At 41.0% G+C, this 20,453-nt stretch overlaps 1 protein-coding gene and 1 long non-coding RNA gene across 2 annotated transcripts in view; one reads left to right on the forward strand and one right to left on the reverse strand.

The window, feature by feature from the left end:
- BMP6 (bone morphogenetic protein 6) overlaps nucleotides 1–20,453 on the reverse strand; it is an 89,515-nt gene that overhangs the window by 29,705 nt on the left and 39,357 nt on the right. The gene's annotated exons all lie outside the window — the stretch shown is intronic.
- Nucleotides 738–8,173, forward strand: LOC135303411 (uncharacterized). Its single transcript, XR_010364905.1, has 6 exons — nucleotides 738–953; nucleotides 2,428–2,487; nucleotides 3,547–5,271; nucleotides 6,125–6,542; nucleotides 6,834–7,088; nucleotides 7,673–8,173. It is a non-coding gene; the product is annotated as an uncharacterized LOC135303411 (long non-coding RNA).

The following is a 20,453-nucleotide window of genomic DNA, read 5'->3' on the forward strand; positions in this document are numbered from 1 at the left end:
TCATTCTGTTATGAGAAAGGCAGGTCTGTGTTACAGGAAAGAAGTAGTGCTAAGCTGATGGCATCCTCCTCCACTGGGATCAGTTCAGAAGCAGCCCAACAACATCACAGGATGGAAAAAAGCCTACATTAAGCTTGTATGAAGCAAGTATAAAAGTTTAATGAGTTGGAAAGTTTTTCTGGCTATGTATCTTCCCATGATACAATGGAGGGTGGATTTTTTTTTCTTTGTGGGAGTGGTGAGATATTTAAGTTCTATATACTCATTGTCACCCCATCAAGCTAATAATCAACTGTTTTCATTCAGCAAGACAGTTTAAAAATATAAAATGCCAACAGTGCTTCTCTGGGGGCTTTTTGCCCCCTGGAAACACTTCATTTTTAACAAAGAAGTCAAGTTTTAGAACAGTAAAATTTGGAAAGGCAAGATTCAAGCTGCTGGTTCCCAGGATTACCCAGTCTGGATTGCTATTGCGTTACAATGCATTGGATGAGCTTGTATTCAAAATACAGACAGTATACACCAAAATGCAAGGCAACAGCAAAAAGCAGAAATCATTTCTCAAACTGCTTTGCCATTATTATTTTTTCCACATGAATACATTTGGGTCAGTCTGACCAGAGATGTGAAATCCAAAGTTAATTTCCATCTGACGATGGACATAAGAATGTCCCAACTGTGCAAAGCCCCTGCAGGGAAAATCAGGCAGCTCACAGCTGGGGCAGGTTGGAAGGTAGAAGCCCTGAGTGGTGTTGGGACCCCATAATCTTTTCCCAGAGTGCTGGCTGGAACGCTAGGACCAAGCCAGGCAGAACCAGTCTTTGTGAGGTCATGGCATGAACGACAGCCTATACAACTCATCTTCATGGTCAGACTGTATTATCCCAAACATTACTATTCTTTTGCTGAAGTAAGTCCTTGGAGGTTACAAATCCAGGCCTGCACACAGCAGGGTGAGTTGGGAAAGGAGATGTCAAATAGATTTTAGCCCATCACGAGCCAGAGGGACTGCCCACTCCACCGTGGGGGTCTGTCCCCATCCTGGCTGGTGGCTGCTCCTTTGCTTGCAATAAAAAAGAAGGTATGAGCTCTGGACATAGGACTCACCCCTGAATTTTCACTAGAGCCCATTTCTGAGCAGACTGCCAGAGTGTGCAGAAAGAGTTAACAGAGAAGCCTGCCAGTAGCTCTTTACATTCCCCTTAACAAATATTTTTAAATACTATACAAACACAGCACCATTGTTGAGCAGTTAAAAAGGCAAGAATGGCAAAATTAGGGTTACTGTGGTTTTGAATTTTGTGTATTCTAATTCTAACCCAGTGTTGCAATGGCCAATTTCAGCACAAAATGTCCCTGGTTTAAAAATAGTGTGCTGCTTACAATACTTGTTACTTTAAAAACACTGCACAGAATTAAAAAAATAATTGAGAAATTAACACATCTATTTTGGCAACTATACCATCCTACTTCCATTTGACTGTGTAGCACACACCTTGGACCAAAGGAAGCATAAGTCTAATGACAGGCATGGAAATAAATTCTCCTTCTGCACTGGAATTTTAAGCATTTCTTTTTGGATCTAAATCAAACCATTATGCAGAAATAACAGGTCAAGAGCCTTTCCTGAGGAAACACAATTTTCACTTAGAACAGCAGCACCAAGTATTATGATATCTGGTGATTTTCTCCAGTTCTCAGCTCCTGAGAAAAGTGTTAGGTCAAGTGCTCAAGTGAGAATTAAAATACTGGCTTAAGAAAGTTTTTAGTTCAAACTCCAATAAAGCAAAGCCAAAAATACTAACCTAGAGCTCCAGAAGTAATTTTTAAAAATAAATTTCCTATATAAATAATTATTATTTCCATGACAATATGCCTTGGAGGGCAGAAGGAAAGAGTGGGGTTGCAAATTAATACGACAGAACTATTTAGGACATTCTGCATCTGTCCTGACCCCAGCAAAGCTGAAACTACTGAAGAATCTTTTGCACATCATGATCTTTAATGGTGGCTTGGTTTTGCAGGGCCACATGCTCCAGGGAAAGTAGCCAGGATTCACAACCTGCTTATGCAAAGTGAGTTTTGCATAAGTGTTCCTGAATTCAGTTTGGGAACAAATCTAAGTAGTTCCTATTTATTTCATCTCAGCCTTCACACGTGACCCACTCCCAAATAAAATGAGAAAACATCTGAAAACTAGAATTGCTAACAGGAGATTCACCACCACATCTACATAATCAGCACAAAGGCAATTCCTCTGTATTACATCACCAATTGCTGCTCTAAGTCAATAGCATTTATCACATCTGGAGCAATGAAGCAGTTTGTTATGCCTCAAATGCTTTAAGCATTACTAAAGCTCCAACAGTCCCCTCTAATAAATGGACCATGTACATATGTGACTGATCTACTGCTGTGAACTTACAGTGGCACCACCAGAATTTCTTCAATACTGGCAGACAATGGCTTGCACAGAACAAAATTCATGTAAGTTTAAATCCTCCCTTCTTGATCTTGGTCCACAGTTGCTAGTTATTTCTTTTGAAGCAAAAGAGAGTAAGAATGTGGGGGTTTGTACACCCAATCTGAGGCATGTCCAGCTTTAGAGCAATACTCAGTCTTCATTTGGGTCTTACAATTTGCCTTCTGTTTCACAGTGGATCCACATGGATGGGGTCTGAGCGCATTCTTTTTACTCTGAAGAGATACCCACAATATGCCTGAAGGCTTGTTTGTGTTTTCCAAATCCATCAGGTCAATCTAAAAAAAGACACCAAGTCTCCCAAACAGTCCCACATCTCTGACAGATGATCACAACTGCAGAAGCATTGTTACTGTTAAATATTGAGGCTGACATTTCTTCCTAAAATAAGCAGCATTTCCTAAACACAGTTTTAAAAACTGCAGAGTACAACCCAAAGAGCACAATGTACCAGTTTAATATTTTCAAATAGGAAGGAGAGAAGACTAAAAGGCTTTACAGGTACTTCCTGCTGTTTAACAAGGAAACAGAAATTACGTTGCCCTAGGTGGACCTGCAGGCTCAAGGCAGGTCAGCAGCAAAAACAGATGACTCCAGAAAGTAGTGAGGATGCCTCAGAAAAGGATCACTGCTGCCTGTTTTTCACACTTCCATACATACAATGTGTGCACTGTCACTTGGGCACCAAGATAAAGAGATTAGTGGTCCATCCCACTGCAGCGACATCCTAAATCCACTCCTGCTTATGGACAGGACTGATCACTTTCTCTTTATTGTAAAGACCCAAAAGAAAGCAAAACCTTCTCCTTCTCAAAACTATGACTTATTAACAAGCCATTTCACAGGTGTTGAAGGACAATTCTTTAAAAGTGAAGAAACTCAGATGAGACATTAAAATACAAGGTCTGAAAGCAAACCCTTCCCTGCCCAACATGCACAAGAGGTGGGGAGATAATTTCTTCCCACCTTGGTCTCAGCCCAGCAACTTCAACTACCTTCTGTGTTCACAGCAGCTCTACACAGCCTTCCAGAATCTCCTGAAAATGACTGTTTCTTTATTTTAGCCCAATCATGATGAGGGATTCATAATCTACATCAAGTCCGCTGCCTAGAGCTCCTGCTGCTGCTCGTCTACATTCCAGATCTTCCCAAATTCCCCACCTCCTTCACCCATTTCTGAAAAGCAGAATGAGCAAAAATAACTAATTCCAAAAAGAAGCAGTCCCTCTAGTCCTTCTGCTTCTCAGACATTTCCCCTGGATTTTCAGTATTGTATCCCAAACAAACTGACCAAGGCTTGCTGTCATGGATAAGAGCATGTAAAAGTTTGCTGGACCTCCCTGATGAACTTGTCCCATATCCACAGGGATAAAAGGCAGTTTTTAAACATATAAAAAAGTCAAGATGCCTATGGTTCAGTGTGGCATTGCACCATTTGCTGATCCTTCTGGGTCCAGCTGAGGTAGGTTAGACACAACAACCAGCTGTGCAACCATAAATTTAATGCAGTTTTAAGTTAATGCCTAGACACTTTTACAATAATACGAAGATTCAAGGCCAACAAACTCCAAAAGGATGCTTTCTTCAAAACAGCTCTGATATCACATCTGGGCCAACACAATATAAAGTGGAATTATTCCATTGGCTTTGGTGGAGTGATACCAGCTTACAGCCGATGAAGACCCAGCATTATGCTCAACAGCTGTGTGTGCCAGAAAATAATGACTCAGAAAATAACCCATCATTAATCCAACCCCAATGTAATTATGGAGATTAAATTTAAACAATAGCAAATCTCTCTCTAAACATAACACTCTACTTTGAAGAGCTTCAAAGGAGGAGGGGTTTTTACTTTTGGATGAAAAATGCAACTGAGCTCTTCTTTGTTTCTTTGTGCTGGGAATCAAGCTGGAATCGGCTTGTAAAATCAGATTGAAATAGTTGCACAACAGCTTCTTTTCAGGATTCTTGAACCAAAGGCAGTCTAAAAATCAAAATAATGCCCTAATGAAATACATAATACCCATGGGACTCCAGAAAGTACTAAAAAGGCATTTTCACATTTTCACAAAGATGCCTACTGTATGGCCAGTAAAGCTTTTCCACTCTGCAGTGGGAAGAGGCAGCACAGGGACAGCCTTGCTCTAGCACGTTATGGGAAAAGCTGAAGCAAAACTGAGGAAAAGGAGAGCCCTTGGCAAAGTGCTCGGGGGGCAGCTAAGCCAGGAGGCTGAGGGCAGGCCACCAGCTCCTCTGCCACCAACACTCACTTTTGGGCTTCCTGGGCTGTCCCCTTGCAATAACAGAGATCGCTTTGCAACTGCTTCCACAGCCGCCTCCTTCGTTCCTTCCCCACAGCTTCCCAACACAAATGTTAACAAAGCGGGTGTTTTCTTTCCATATGCTGGCACATATGGCAGGTCCCTGCACTGCAAACAGTGCTGTATCTTAGGAAAACAAAACATCTTTTTGCTTAAGAGATGCCAAACTGCTTTATCAAAGGCACTACTGTTTGCATTTTTGTGGCAATATTAATGCAGTTCCCACTGAGAAGCTGATAAAGACTCTGACTGCAGAAACACCCCTCTGGAAGAAGTGATCTGAAGCTATTTCTGTATTGCGTTTCCAAATAATTTGTGATTAAAATAATATTATGCTTTTCAAAAAGCATTTCTATTTCACAGCCAGGCTTCATGCGTGCACAGCCAGCTTGCAGGAGGGGAGAAGCCGATGCTGTCAGCCCATGGGCACAGAGACACGATCAGAAGTGCTCTGCAGCTGTGCACACGGTGGGAAGAGAATTCTCCTACTGCTCCTGCTTGCTTCCTTGGCTTAGCGTTGGCTCTTGTGTCCATACCCACACAGAAACTGCCTGGGACACTCAGAGCTGCCCATAGAAATCTTCTCGCAGTCTTTCCCACCCTCCAGGTTCGCCACAGGTCACGCTGCATTTCCTGCTGGCACGGACACTGGCACGCAGCTCCCTGGAAGTGCAGCTGCCCTGGGTGCACCGACTGGGTCTGGAAATATTTTCAGAATTTTTTAAATGGCATAGCCATCTCACACCATCTCTCAAAATTATCTGTCCTTCTGCAGGAATTTAAGGCAGGACAGACCAATTCAGTCGCAAGTTTGAGCTAAATTTCAAAATACAGGTTGCGCAAAGTGGGGAAGTTTTTTTTGATTTATGGGCATTACCCTCTCTGCTTTTCTGGCAGGTGAGGTTTTGTTTATTGGTATGACTGTGAATCAACCAGCAGCAAGTAGGAAAGCAGGCAACAGGTGAATATTTGCAATTTAAGTTGCAAGCTTTCATTTTGTTGAGACTCATTTCTTGGCACCACAGGCAGGTTGCAGCTTTTCATTTAATAGCCCAGCTGAGAAAGATATCTCCTGAGCACAGTGCAATCACTCCCCATAAAAATACTGTCCAGAGCACTTACGGTTTTATAAATTTTTGGAAAAAGTTTAATCCTGGACTCAAGACTCAGCTACACAGAAGAATTCAGCCCTGCTCTAGAAGCTGTCAGGCTGTCCTGGAGACTACACCACCACCATAAGGGCATGGCCATTGCTGACATGACTTGTGACTCCAGCTGATACCACAAAATGCTGTTGCTTCACTTATTGTTCAGTGTTTAGTATTTTACGCAGGGCTCCAATTTCAAATGACTGAATTAAGCAGCATCCAGCCAAAAGACCAGCAAAGAGCATGGGCTTTGGGAACGGGCAGGGCACCCTGTGAGACAGCATGAAGGACACCAGACTTGGCATGAGTCAGAGAACAGAAGATACAAGAAAGGAGGAAGCACTGCTCCTAAGAAGGGCAGAAAGTGGCCGCAAGGATAAAAAGAGTAAAATCATGGTCTGGAGACCCCACAAATTCCCAACCTTTAACATGACTACAAAGCAAACACTCTTTGTGACAGTCAAAGCAAGAAGATGCTACAGCTCTGAAGACTGAGGAGAGCAAATGCATGAAGTGCCTGAAGAAACAATGAAGTGTTTTAAAGACTACTACTCCTGGCTATGTACATTTGTCCAAGGAACAGCACAGCTTGTAAGTGAACCTCCCCTCAGTGCATCCATTCACAATGTACTGGCTTTGCACACTAATCCAGAGGAAGGGGTTCCAAGATGTCACTGGGATGGGAAATTCTCAATCACCACTGGGGCTGAACACCACCACAGTGTTAGGACAACTCCCTGTGCCAACTGGAAGAAACACTGCCTTGGAAGACATTGATCTACACAGAAATACCAGAGTACCTTTGCTAAACCCATTTCTCTTGCCACCCTTCTTATTTATCACTCCTTCCTCCCTGTCCTTCTGTCCTGGTCATCCTGACAGGTTCCCTAAAGGTTCCGGCGAGACTCTTTCAGGCCTAGGAAGCTGGCAAAGAGAGAGGATGGGCAAAGGATGGAGGAAGACAAAGGAAAGTCTCACCACTTCCACAGCCTTCTCCAGGAAAGGCAGGAGGGCCCTGAAGCCGCTCACTGTGCAACCCTAACACATCTGGGAAGTGCTCAAGAGCAGCAACCATGAAAACTGAAAAAAAACCCCCAGAAATCCCAGAATATTTTACAGCCCTTACAGCAATGTGAAGTATGTGTTCCTCTTTCTGAGGCAATAACATCTTGCAAAGCACTCTCCCCACACTAGCCCTGTGCCATGGGTTGCCCCCACCAAGCACGTAGTCATACAGAACCAGAGGGAGCCCTTGGCATGCTTTGCTCATAAAAACCGAGATGTCCTGTCCTACCATGCCACTGAACTCCCATTTTTAATCTGTCTACTGGCCATGCCAGCAGGGTGCAATTTGGGAAGTGACTTTTTTACCTCTGAAACCTCATCTGCTGTCAACCAACATAATGATGCTGCGGAGAGCCAAGCAGCCATCAGACGTTTAAAAATTTGCAGCCACTGTGGGCGGTTGGAGCAGAGGTCAAAAAATGGTCATTAATAGTTTTACCTAACCTGCAGCTTTCAGCTGCTCAAAACACAGCCTTAATAAGAAAAGAAAATGACATCACACAGCTTTAACAATCTGCTTAGGGGTAAAGAATTTCACCCTTTAAGAAAAGAAATTAAGAAAAAAAAAAAAGCCTTGACAAAAACGCCTGGTTTGACTAACAGCTTTGGTCTAAGCTTTCCTTTTTCATTATTTTTTATATTCCCATATCCCACAGTGACCAGAAGCATACTTGGAATGTCTCTGTCCATCTGATAAAGCCATCAGCGGCAGCAGTCCTGCGCCGGGCCTGCGGGGGACACAGCTCCTATTCCCAGCTGCACAGCACAGTACCCAGCCCGGGTGAAAGCCAGGGAGATGCAATGCTTTGGGAATGATGGGAGACTCCCAGTCAGGGTAGGAAATCCTAGGGAAAAAGTAAGACTTGAGGAAAAGCACCATTAAAAGAACTATTAAAAGGGGATTTGTGGAATAATCCTTAGTTCCACATAGTTGGCCTGACTTACATACAGTAGCATAGCTGGGTAGTTCACCTGAAAAACATCCAGCAGGAAAAGGGATAGACTCTGCCAAGTACTACTTTTTTTTTTTCCTCCCCTTTCTCCCCTCCCTTCACTTTCACCAAACACCAAAGCAATTCTTGGGCTCTAGGCATTTAAAAATCAAAAGTTGTCTACAAATGTTCTTAAAGTAATAACACACAAATTGACTCCAAAAGATCTCAAGTTAACAAAGAGGAAATTAATAAACTTAAATTAATAAACTGGTTTAAAAAACAACCTGGTATGTTGGCATTTCTGGCTTTCAGTTTATCTTGCCCTTTTTCTGTAAGTTATCAGGCTCCTGGAGACAGAACTTACAATGAAAAAAAAGAGAGTGTGTTAAAATTTTCAGCAGAGCTGCTTGCCCACAAATTAATTTTTAGACATTTGGCTTCTGCATCTTCACTCCTTGCAATCATGTCCTGGCTGTTTGGCTATCCCAGCATTTCACTGCCCCACCCAACCCAGCCTTGTCATCACTGATTTTATTTTTCCGCTCTTCTCTCTTAGTAATGCCCTCCTCTCTTGCCTTCACTGGTCACACGCCAACCTCGGAGAAAAACATCAAAACTCTTTCAAATTTGAGTATACATAAATATATATATATAGATAAATCAATTTAAATAAATGCCTACAACAAGTTTCTCCTTTAAATACATCTTTTATCTTTTGTTGTGCCTGAAGTGTTTTTAATGTTGTCAACAACTAAATTACCCAGACACAGATTTTAGTTTATGACTCAGTTTATGATTTAGTTTGTGACTATTTATTTTACTTTATGACTTTAGGCACATTGGTTTAAAAAATTACTTTTCTTTTCCTTAAGTCCTTTAAAGATTTTTTTTTAAGTTACAGCAGGAGGGTAATGCTATGTATCTGACAGTATTAACAAGACTCCATGGAGACAGCTGCCATACCTACTCAGTTTTTATTTGTATTTTAATAAGAAAACCATCAACCATAAGAAAGTTTAGATCAGGTTAGCACATCAAAGCACACTTTTTACAAACATATAGACAGTGGGGAGAGTTGAAAAGCACCAGACTTTTTAAATGCAAATTTACTGAATCTTTTTCACTCCTGCACACTAAGCCATCCTAACAAGTGGGGCTGTGGCTTCACCAAGTGAATCTTTTTATGGCTATTCTCTCATAGACACAGCAAGACTAAAGCTTTTATAATGTTTGCATGCAGAGAAAAATACAATCAATTATATGGCATGTCCTAGTGAAGAACTTCCTCCAGTCAAAATAGGAGAACAGGAACCTCAGTGTTACATAATTGATGTTATTAGCTGCAGCTGCTATCATACTTGGAGAAATCTCCAACTCGGAGACAGCAGTGATGAAGTGCTCCAAGATGAGTAATAATATGCTTGATATTAAGGGAGGGGGATGAAAAGGATTCTAAAAAATGTGCTGTCTGGGTCTCAGATAATTGCCAAGCAGAAAACACTGAGAGATACCAAAAGAAAAATGCAACACATTTAAAGTATTCTCTCCATGAAACTGAAATTGAGGAGGGGAGAAGTGGGTAGAGAGGAAACCCCTTATGTTTGTCTAACCTATAGGAATGCTAATGTTCACACATGTGTTGTAACAAGATTGGGGGCTTTGAAAGCTCTAATCAGTAGGTGCATGAGCAAATATTTATTCTGATCCATTCCAACTCTCTGTGGTTTTTTTCCCTAAGAAAAAAAAAATTGCAGAACAAACCAGTCTAGACCACAGAATTTGGCTACTGTATGCTAGTTAGAAAATTACAGGAAATAGACCAACTCAAGAAGGGATTATTTGGTGGACTTTTTTGTTGGTTTTCTGAAGACCTGTGACTACCTGATATATGTGCACTTGTTCGAGTAGCTGAGGAGAATTCTTTTGAGCATTATTTCAAGCATAATCACTGCAATATTGAATTCCACATGCTTGATGTCTTGGTGAGGTGTTGATGTATATAACCTTCCAGATTCTTTCTGACCCACACTTTTCATCTGAAGACATTACAAAAAAACCAAAAAAACCAACCCTAACCTGAACAATATCGCCTTTATATTTCAAGATCCTGAAGAGCTTGTAGCAACATTATCTTTCACCCTGGTACTCAAATGCATGGAAAAAATCACTCAATATCTTTCCATCAGAGTAAAATCTGAGATGGAAAATATTTTAGATAGAAGTTTATCTTACTGGGGATAACATCCATTCAAAGTGTTAGAAGATCTTTCCAGCCAGTATTAGAAAACCTTTTCTATGGGATGAAAAGACAAATTTCTGCCTTTATCATGTGGAAAATATCAATAGCTTCAGCAACTCTGTGTTACACTGAGCCAGAAAGAGGCTGAGTGAAACAGAGCTCTCAGCTTCTACTGTACGCACTGAGATAAGGCTGGGGACCTAAAAAATCCTGGCAAAGACAAAATATTTTCTAATAAGTATTTCCATAAGAAATGCTTTACTCATAATTATGCTCTTAATATTTTGGAATATGAAATATATATATATATATATTTTCTACTAGGGAAAACAAAATAAAATAACAGTAAATTTTTTTCAATGGAAGAAATGTTTTTCAAAGACAAGCTTTTATTCTCTATACAAAAAAACCTGACACTCAACAACAGCAAAAATTATACAAACCTTTCTGAGTGACTATTTTAGCCCCATATGTCTAGCTCAATTTTATGAAAAGTTTCTTTCCTCTGCCATTGCCTTTCTGCTGTTTCTTCAGCAGAGCAGCAGCAGCTGGGATGGCTGCCCTGCATCCAGTGCATTGTTTGTCATAGGACCAACCCAAGCCGCATCTCACCCAAAACAGCTCAGAGCAAGGGCAGTGACCTGATAACTAACTTTGAGATAAGGTTATTGCCCCCTGTGATTTGCTACACTCAAATGTTTAGTTTGGCTCAGTGTGCCACAGACCAGTCCTGTTTGGGTACTGCGGGATTACAAAGCACAAACATCAAGGTCTTTAGTCAGGTATCTGAAGCAGTAGGGCTATTTAGTATTTTCAAAAGGAGTCAACTGTACTCTGCACAAAGAAAGTATGATTGAAAGGCTTTGAAGAGACAGTCAAGTGTGAATTCTGCTTTCAGAATGGATCGAAGGGTGAAATATTATCTAGTCTATCCATAAATAAATGCAAGTTTAGCTGGATTTGCTAAGGTTTTTAGTTTTGGTTACATTGCTAACAGCAAAATGTGCACTGATAAACTTTCCCAACTAGTACATATATAAGTGTGGAATCAAGCACATGCGGATTTACTTTGAATTAAAAAAAAGTTTTGCTGTTTTAAAATAAAGAGAAACATGAATGCAATAGTTCAATGCCTTAACACTTAAGGCGTGCTGTTAGATACAAGTAGCCAATGCTCAAGTTAACATTCTGCACTCCATCTTCATGATGTCCTGCATGCAGAACAGCAGTAGAGGTTAAAGCTGCACTTCTGTACAGCTCAGGTAAAGCTGTGGGATGTATTTTCACTATATTCTTCTTCAAAGACTTGCATTTCTTCTATATGCAGTTTTAATGTTTTATTTTCTGACATGGTACAGTTTTCTTCTTAAAGGCTGCACACTTAAATAAGCAGCACGGGCTGAATCAAAAGTCTTTTGGACTGACATGCCATATTCAGAATACAACAAATATTCCTTCTATCCCTACCTTTCATTCCTTGTCCAAGGAGATACAGCATACAAGTTCAAATATTACAAGTTCACGCATTAAGCAACAGCATGAAACTGCCCCTCAGAACCCCTTTTGAATGCAGCCACATTTGGTAGGAAAGTTATGGTCTTGCTTGAATTCCACGTGACTGGAAAACAGAGCTTCAACAGGGAATGTTACTGAATGAGGAGCAAATATTTCTTATTTATATTCCAATTTGAAATACTTTACAAACTTTATGGCTACCATCACAGCTCAGATGCCTTACAGGGAAGCATTGAATGATGAATGTCATAGGAACACACCCAAGGGTCTTGGGATTCTAGAGTTATCACAGGGCTAGAAATGGAGCTTCCATTTCCAGAACGTCAACACTTCCAAATGGATGCTGTCTCTTTAATGCCAGACTGGAACCAAAAACATCCCAAAGTGAACCAAAACCACTGAAATCATATTTCACTGAAGCAAAGGGTTTCATGCTAACAGTACATAAAAACTCCATAAACAGTACATAAAAACACAAATCGCTAGATGGAAATACACAAATGGCCTAATTTCACCTCAACAGAGGGCAGAGCAAGCTAAGAGAAAGGTCAAGGAAACCTGACCCAGTTTCATCAGAAGTGCTTTATAGTAGAATCCAAAAGTACACTTAAGCCATTCCTGGTAATTCACAAAGAACTCAGCTGAGCTGAAACAATTATCAGAAACACAGATGGCCTTGGCCCTTCTGGTTTGAGCAAGAAGGCTCAGCCAAAACCATGCCTGACCCTCCCGAGTTGTTTGAAGCACTGCAATCAAAACTGTACCCCAAATGAAAGCTCTTCAGGATACATTATTTAAGTGATGGAATAGCCACACCTTTCACAAAACTGCAAGGGGTAGGTAAATACTGATGAAAACACCTTTCCATTCTTAAGCTGTTGTTAAGAGTCTTGTGAAAACCCCTTCCCACAAAAAAAAACCACCAAAAAAAAAAAACACCCAACCAAAAAAACCCCCCAAAAAACCCCCAAAAAAACCCCAACAAAAAAACCCAAAAACCTCTCTCAAAGTTATTTTACCAACTACATTTTGCTTTTTTGCCTTTTTTCCCCAATAAAGACCTTGGAAAGACCTTAGAAAACCAGAATGTAAATTATTTTGCAGCTTCCCTTACAATGCTCTGCTTTCTACAAGATGAAATATTTTGCTGGCACCCATAGCAAATCTATATTTTTAATACCAGTAGCATGATGGAGAAGCAAGGCAATTTAACGGTGGAAAATATTCTACTTGATTTTCCTCATTTCCCAATAAAATTGGCTGAACTTTATTTGGCTGTTCACCTCCACCAACTCAAGACTAACATCTGCTTTTTGGTCTATGTAGGTAATAGAAAGTTTCCATATATATGGAGTTCATTTCGCATTCCTATAGACAGCAGAACACTCTAACAAAAGTTTGCATTTGCAGAAAATAGCATCCACATCACAAGGTACAGGGGCAGACATTCAAAAATACTAGAAAATACGCGATCAAATGCTGTACAATCTACTTTGCTCAACAGCTATTTTAACTCCTAAAAATCTACTCTCCATTGCTCATTTAGTATACATGTAGGCACTTGCTAAACTTTTATCCAGGTTACAAATGTTACAGTGTAAAAAATTTGTTTTCAGGCCATTTCCTAATTTTTTCTGTAGATGTAACTGTGTTTTGCAGCTGGGAAAGGGCTCTGAGGCAGATGGTATCACCAAGTACAAGTGTAGGTGCATTAATAAAGGAATGAAATTCTCCCTCTCATTTGATCAGCATATGTAACAGCATAATCACAGATGAGCTGCAGCTCTTATAGTTCTTTCTCCTACCCACTGGCTGCACCTTCGCCATGACTCATGAAACATTGTTGGCATGTGGGTTTTCCACCCTCTGCTTCCTTCCAAGTGTGTGATCCCTTGCTCTCTCACACACACTCACTAAACCAGCAGTAGTGGAACAGGGTATAAATGCTGGCCTTCATTTAGGTGATGAGAGACTGGCAGTAAATAGGTCTACACAGATGTTCAAATTCACTATTTTCTTGTCTGTCGAGTTTGCACCCACATCATGAAGGCCTCAGCTCCTCCATGCCACCAGTTACCATCTAGGGAGGGCTTTGTGTCCACACAAAGTGCTACATTATCTCCAGCAACAGACGCTTGCCTACATCGGGAAGGGAGGAGGACATACACCCCATCCATTTCTCTCGCCTCTCAAATCAGAGGTCAAGACAATTGTTAGAGAACTAAATTTGCATTAAGTTCTCCCTTTGTTCTGGCTACATGGACCAGGGTATTTGCATACTGCATCGTCAGAGACCACTGGTGAGACACTGGGAGGAGAGGATGTGTGCTTCCCTCTCAGGAACCTGAAAAGTCAGAGAGGGAAACAAGTTACTGGCTCCCCAGTCACCCCCAGCACATTCACCAGGAAAGCAGTGGCAAGGACCCGTTTTTTTCTTATCAAGCACAGTGGTTCATCAAGGGAGTAAGAATTTTGGAAATAAGAATTTCCTCTGCATGTTAGATTTAGCTTTGATTAACTGGACAAGGGGAAAAAGTCTTTTACGATATATACAAACCCAGCTGGAAAGCACATCAAATGGAATTTATAAAGCTGACTAAAACCTCTGAGTGTGAAAATGTGAACTTTAGCCTCTTTTACATGTGATCAAGTCTAATGAGAGGACTGCTGCTAGAGTCTGTTTACAGAAGTTTGACTGGCCACAGCAGTGTTCATGCAAGCTCAGGGTGATTGGGAGGTGCCAGTGCTCTGCCAACTCAGTGCCACCCCTTGGCATGCTGGAGTGTCAGGACATGGGCTGGAAGCACCGGCTCAGATCCCAGGAGGGTAGAGCTTAACTTCTAACTGCAAGTTTTAAGTGAGTTAGAAACATATGATGTGTTGGAGTTGAATGGGGTTAAGCCACTTGTCTAGACTTAGCCAACCACACATTGAAATAAAGCCTTTTAAGACTGAGACTATTCAGTGCAGTATTTTGAAAGCTTTATGCTACTGTACTCAAAATGCTGGGGATGGAGTGAAAACAGAGAAGACAAATCCCCTTCCACAGGGCAGCTGAATCCAAGGTTTAGATCTACAAACAGTTTAAATCCCCAGGAAAAACTTGCAAATGCCCAGAATAAACTCCCTATTCTTTGTCTATGGAACCTTTCCCACCCCCTCCCAGCCTAGATAAAGCCTCAAGTTCAGATATAAACCAAATTTGCCAGCTGCAAAAGCTTAGAGGAGATACTCATAATAAACTGCCCCTCATAAAAAAAGAAAGGAAAAAAAAAACCCAAAGAAAGAAAAACTATAGAAGTCTCTTCCATTGGCTTGCTTGTAGACCCTGAAAATCCCTAATGGGTGGTGAGTGGGATGTGGTCAGTGGTCAACAATGTCTCCTGCACACACACACTTTCTATGCAGTCCTCCAAGGAAAACAGAGGTTGTCTGCATTTGATTTCTGAACCACATTTTCATCCTTTTCTGCCTGCACCCAACCACAAAGAAAAAACAGTATCCACACAGTGCATGCTTTTCCCAGTTTGAGAGCTGCTCTTCCACTTTTCCTTGGGACAGCTCATTTGCTAAAAAGTGCTTCATCTCACAGCAAGGTAATCTGGGATGCAAAAACCAAGACCATAAGCTTTACTTTTTGGGGACTGCCAGCCAAATTAGCTCTTGCAGGGATGTAGATCTATTTCTGTCTGCAAAGGACTATACACTGAAACCACTTCTGACAGTCCAAGTTAAACTGTAAAGAGGAGGAGGGTGGGGATGGGGTAGGGGGTGAGGCCCCTCCCAATGTATGGATCAAAGACAAGAGTGTATATCCTGTCATTGCTTGAAAGCACTGGAATTTTTGCCAGATTATATGTGGTTTTCAAATTAAAAAAAAAAAAAAGAAGACGACTCTATGCTTTCCTTACAGTCTCAAGATTTCAGAAGTTTAAGGAAGCATCAGAAATAATAAGAAGCGGGTGATGCTGGTTACTGTGGTTCAGCCAATTGTCCAATTTCCCCTGCCTCTCAAAGTAAATAAAAATAGACAACTCCAGTGTTGGCAGGGAGGGGGAAATATCAACATCTTTCAAAGCCTGTTTCCTAAGAACAAATGTTCAAATAAAAAAAATAAAATTCAAAACCAGGATCTCATCTGAGCTATTTGTTCCACTGAGTCCAGAGTACCAGATTGTGACACACCGGCTTAATGTTCCAGACTGTGGAAAAGGCTCCTAAAGAAAGATTTACAAGATTCATAATCCTGTTCTAGAAAGATCCCTCCATTAGGCCTTGCTGATCAGAATATTTCCTTTGACATTCAACAACAGAAGCTGTGAGAGGACCTTAAGAGATGATACACCTAGAAGAACAACATTGATCTTTAATTTAGAAACATTTAATTGATTGTGCTTCCTTTTGCTAAATCATATAAAAAGTAAGCCACAAAGCAATATACACTAATTTAACTCATCTTCCCACTGTTTTACACAGCCACAAAATCAACACTGACATAATCTATGCCTTTCTGAAATAAATGTGCCAGTAGTCTAGGTTTAAAGGAAAGATCTGAATGAAGAATGTTACCACCATAGAAATATGTTCCTCTTAAGATTTTAGACTGTAGAGACTATTGCATTCCTTTAAAGTTATGACTAAGGCAAATTGTCCACATGCCACTCCAAAAAAGGCAGTATATTAAGCAGTTTCTTCGCCAGTCTTTACTGAATTATTTAGACTTAACAAGGAATGATAAACCATCACCAAAAGTGATATTCCTGACAAGGTAGAAGAAGACACCAGTTTCTTTTAGCTACTCATTTTAGACATCTACCACTACAGTAACAATGCCAAAAGTCACCAGAGATACTGTGTGGTATGTTGGAAAAGCTCATGGAAGGTTTTTAAACTGTGGGCATTAGGAGGGCACTCCATCACCTATTCTTTTGCCACTAAAATGGCAATAGAAACTGCAACTTTCACCCTTCTGGGTAAGGGTTTTGGGGGCTTCAGTTTTGTTTATTGGGGGGGGGGGGGTTTGTTGTTGTTTTCCCTTTTTTTTTGTTGTTTTGTCTGGTTTGGTTTTGGTTTTGTTCGATTCGGTTTTTGGTTTTTTTCAGTTTCAGTATATGACAGAAGGAATGTAGAAGGTAAAGTCAGAAATGGGAAACTCCCAGTTGAAAAGCAGCAACACTTTCTTGCTTGACTTATGTTGGACACTTGCTCTCCTCTCATAGCCCAAGACTGATGTGTTTGTGTAACATAATGCATCCTGGAAACCTTGGAGGATGCAAGAGAATAGAGACTGCCAGGACCACTCAGTAAAGAACAATAGGGTTTGAAAAAAATATGCTCTTCTGGTTTTATTTCAGCCCTCCACTGCCAGCAGTAATAGCACACTATACTCCTTGAAGCAGTTGAATACCAAGAAGTCCCAATCACAGACGTTCACAGGGTTAATTTTGTATTCTCAAGGACTTCAGTTTAAAATGTATTAAACATTAATCGTTTGAAATGTTTTGAGCCATAGCATTGACCTGACCCATTAAAACAGAGCAGTCCCTAGGGGTGAAAAGCGTGTAGTCTTTTTAACCTGACACTTCACACTTCAGCAGTAATGAGACTAAAACCCAAATGAAGTCATGTGTCGCTTTGACTGGAGATAAACAGAGCTAGCTCTGCTTTACTTGATGACCTCCCATAGTGTGGGAAGGCTCAGCCTGAAATTTTTCACATACATATCTAAGGCATTGAAGCTCTTGTGACATTTTTCATTGTACAGTATTTTATGCTCTCATTTGAACCCTTTGATGCTTCTCTCTGGGATTCTATTTTGCCTTAAATGGTTCTGCAAGTTCCTTTTTGAAACAAAGGCTGCTAAACTCTCTGTTGATGCCATGTTTGTTTTGTTTCGTCATAATGAAGTCCTAAGTAATTGATTCATAGTCATTCTCGTTACATGAAAACTTCAGCATGACCCTCCCTGGGAAAGATCTGGTTTCATTCCAAAGTATCTGATCCATCTGTATAATTAAAATGCCATCTATTTTGAACTATTTAAAACAGAGATAAGCTGTGAGAAGAAAAGCAACCTGGGTAATGCAAAAAAAATACAAAAACCAACATCAGCATCTTAATGCCTGAATGGTGTAAAGTTATCATAGTGAAACAGTTAAGTCCAGTCTCCTATTCAAGCTAATCACTGTCTAGATAATAATCTCACCTGTACTGAATGGACCCAGAGCCTTTCTCACATCTGTATATCAGTATATAATTTCATAATTCAAAAAACAATAGGCATGAACTACACATTGTTAAGACATTTACAACGAGCCCATTTGTGGCAGTCCAACTCACCAAGTGAGTCAACATCTGACAAAGGCCAGTTTGTTGTAAAGGAAAATATACATTTCTCCATTCCTGCTTGCAAAGCAGGAAAACAATAGGGCACTAAATATCACAGATGGTTTAAGAAACATCAAGTTTTTATAATCATCACAGAAAGAAAAAAATAAAGGCAAGCCCTCAGTGACAGTTTCCACTAACACAACCACCAAAGCATCCTTCATAGAAATGATGGAGGAAGCAAAGCACAGTTGAAGTGGTGCTGGTTACTGTATTTCTGATCAATTAATGGGAAACCACAAGGGTTTTTTAAAAAACAATGCTTTTGAATGGTACAAATATGTGCATGCAGCATAGTACAGAGCGTGTGCGAAAAGTATTTTTGTTTCTTTCAAACAAAGTGAGCGAGGCAGCTGCTCTGCTCTTCTCCTGATATAGAGAAGAGTTTCAGGATGCTCAGTGAGTGATAAGAGGCTCCCTTGCCCAAAACATCACATGTCTTCAGGATTCAGGAAAACAATATCAATCCTCCCTCCATTACTCCAAAATGTTCTGTTCTTCATGTGACATTAGCTAGTCAGGACTTTAACTGCAATTCTGACTTTGTACCAGCAAGGCAGACCAAAAAACTCAGGAAGGCAAAAACTTTGTTGTGACAGAAACCAGCTTCCAGATGAATGAACGACTCTTCTCCCATTGCTCTGCGAAGAAAGACACAGCAGTCAGTTCCCCAACCTGACAGCAAACAAGAATGGCTTCCAGGAGTTGAACAGGAAAGCCAGAAAAGGGATGAGCCAAGAACCACAGGTTCAAAGGGCAAGGTCCCTTATGTTTCTTAGGGGAAATTACATGATTTACACAAGGTCAGGAGGGAGCCAAGGTCTGAGCCGTGATCCAAATTCAGATGGTTTTGGAAGCTTCATTTTTGACACAGTTTAGAGTGTTTCATCTTATCAGAAGAGAGTCTGAGAGTCTGCCTGGATGTTCCCAAATTATTAAGTGCTCAACTAACCACAAGTCCTGCAATTCCTCTTTTCTTGCTCCCTTCAGGACTTTCAGGGACAAGTATTTCCCAGGATCCTCAATCCCAGCTGGCAACAAACAAAGCAGGAGTGGTACCAATCTCCTGCACCCTGGGAAAGAACAGAGTAACCAACTGTTGGGGTAGTGTGTAGCCCACATCATGGCCCTCAGCTTCCCCCAGCACCAGCCAAGCATTAGCACACTCTGGCTCTGCCATAAACCTCCCAGTGCAGCTCTTGATGCCAAGAGGGGAAGGTTGCAACAACAGACACCCATGGTTGCAGCATCATGGGCGAACGCATCAGCATGGGAAACACAGTGTGGAGGAACTTCTCCTGCCTTTCTGAAATGTAATCTTAGCATGTCCAAGCAAAGACTGTGTGCTATGGCTCTGCAAAGCAATGAAGATCCAGTCCATGGGAGCAGAGAAGTCACCCATGCACTCAGGGCTTGCTGCCTTTTTACAACCCTGAGGTATTGAACATTGGAAAGATTTCTTTTTTTCCTCGGGACTTTTTTTTTGTGTGGGAGGAGGAAAGAGTGCTTGTTCTTAGGAAAAAATCTGTAACAGATTTTTGATGTAAAAGACTCTCAAGCATTTAATAAAGTGGAAAGTTAGTCTTTTTTTGGGAAAAAATCACAACATTTACAGCCTTCATGCATCTATGCCAAAGTTAGACCTCTTCAGAAGTAAACTTGGTGTTCATCAGGCAAGTATTAGGAGATCACAGAGAAAAGTGGGGCAAAGATTCTTCATTGCTCCTCTTGATTACTATGCATTACTATTGCAGTTCAGTGCTTACTAGCAGTATTTTTAGAGGTCATGCCTGAGTACAGCAGAAGACACAAGTGTCATTCTCCAGCATGGGGCCAGGACACAGGAGAGGGGTGATCACAGTTTCTTGTAGCATTCTCTCCTTCTCAGCCCACAGAATATAATCTGCAAGTGGAGATAACTTTCCCCCTGTTTAGTCTGCATTCTGCCCCACCATGTCAGTGGAAAAACTCCCTGGGAGGTGGTCTTAACCATCACGAGGCAGGGGAAGGTACAGCTGATGCCTGAAGAGAGCACCACATGGGGTATGAGGACATACCATGCCAGAAACCCAGAGACAAGACCCAAAATTCTTGTCTCAAAATGCTCCACATGACACATAAACAGACTAAAAGCTACTTCAGCTCTCAGCTAGATCAAAAGCAAGAAAAACTTTTTGGCACAATGAAAGAGAAAGCAAGCAAGGCTTTATCATATGATTCCAATCACAGACAAGAGGCCTTTCAGCCCTCCAGAGATTAGCTTGAATGAGCACCGTAGGTTTGGGGCAGAATAACTCTCCATTTCTTAGGAAGTTAATCTTTCTAATTTTGGAAGGGGCTGGTGAGGGGGCTCTCCTCCTC

Source organism: Passer domesticus, chromosome 1 (genome assembly GCF_036417665.1).
Source record: "Passer domesticus isolate bPasDom1 chromosome 1, bPasDom1.hap1, whole genome shotgun sequence".
NCBI classification, from domain to species: Eukaryota; Metazoa; Chordata; class Aves; order Passeriformes; family Passeridae; genus Passer; species Passer domesticus.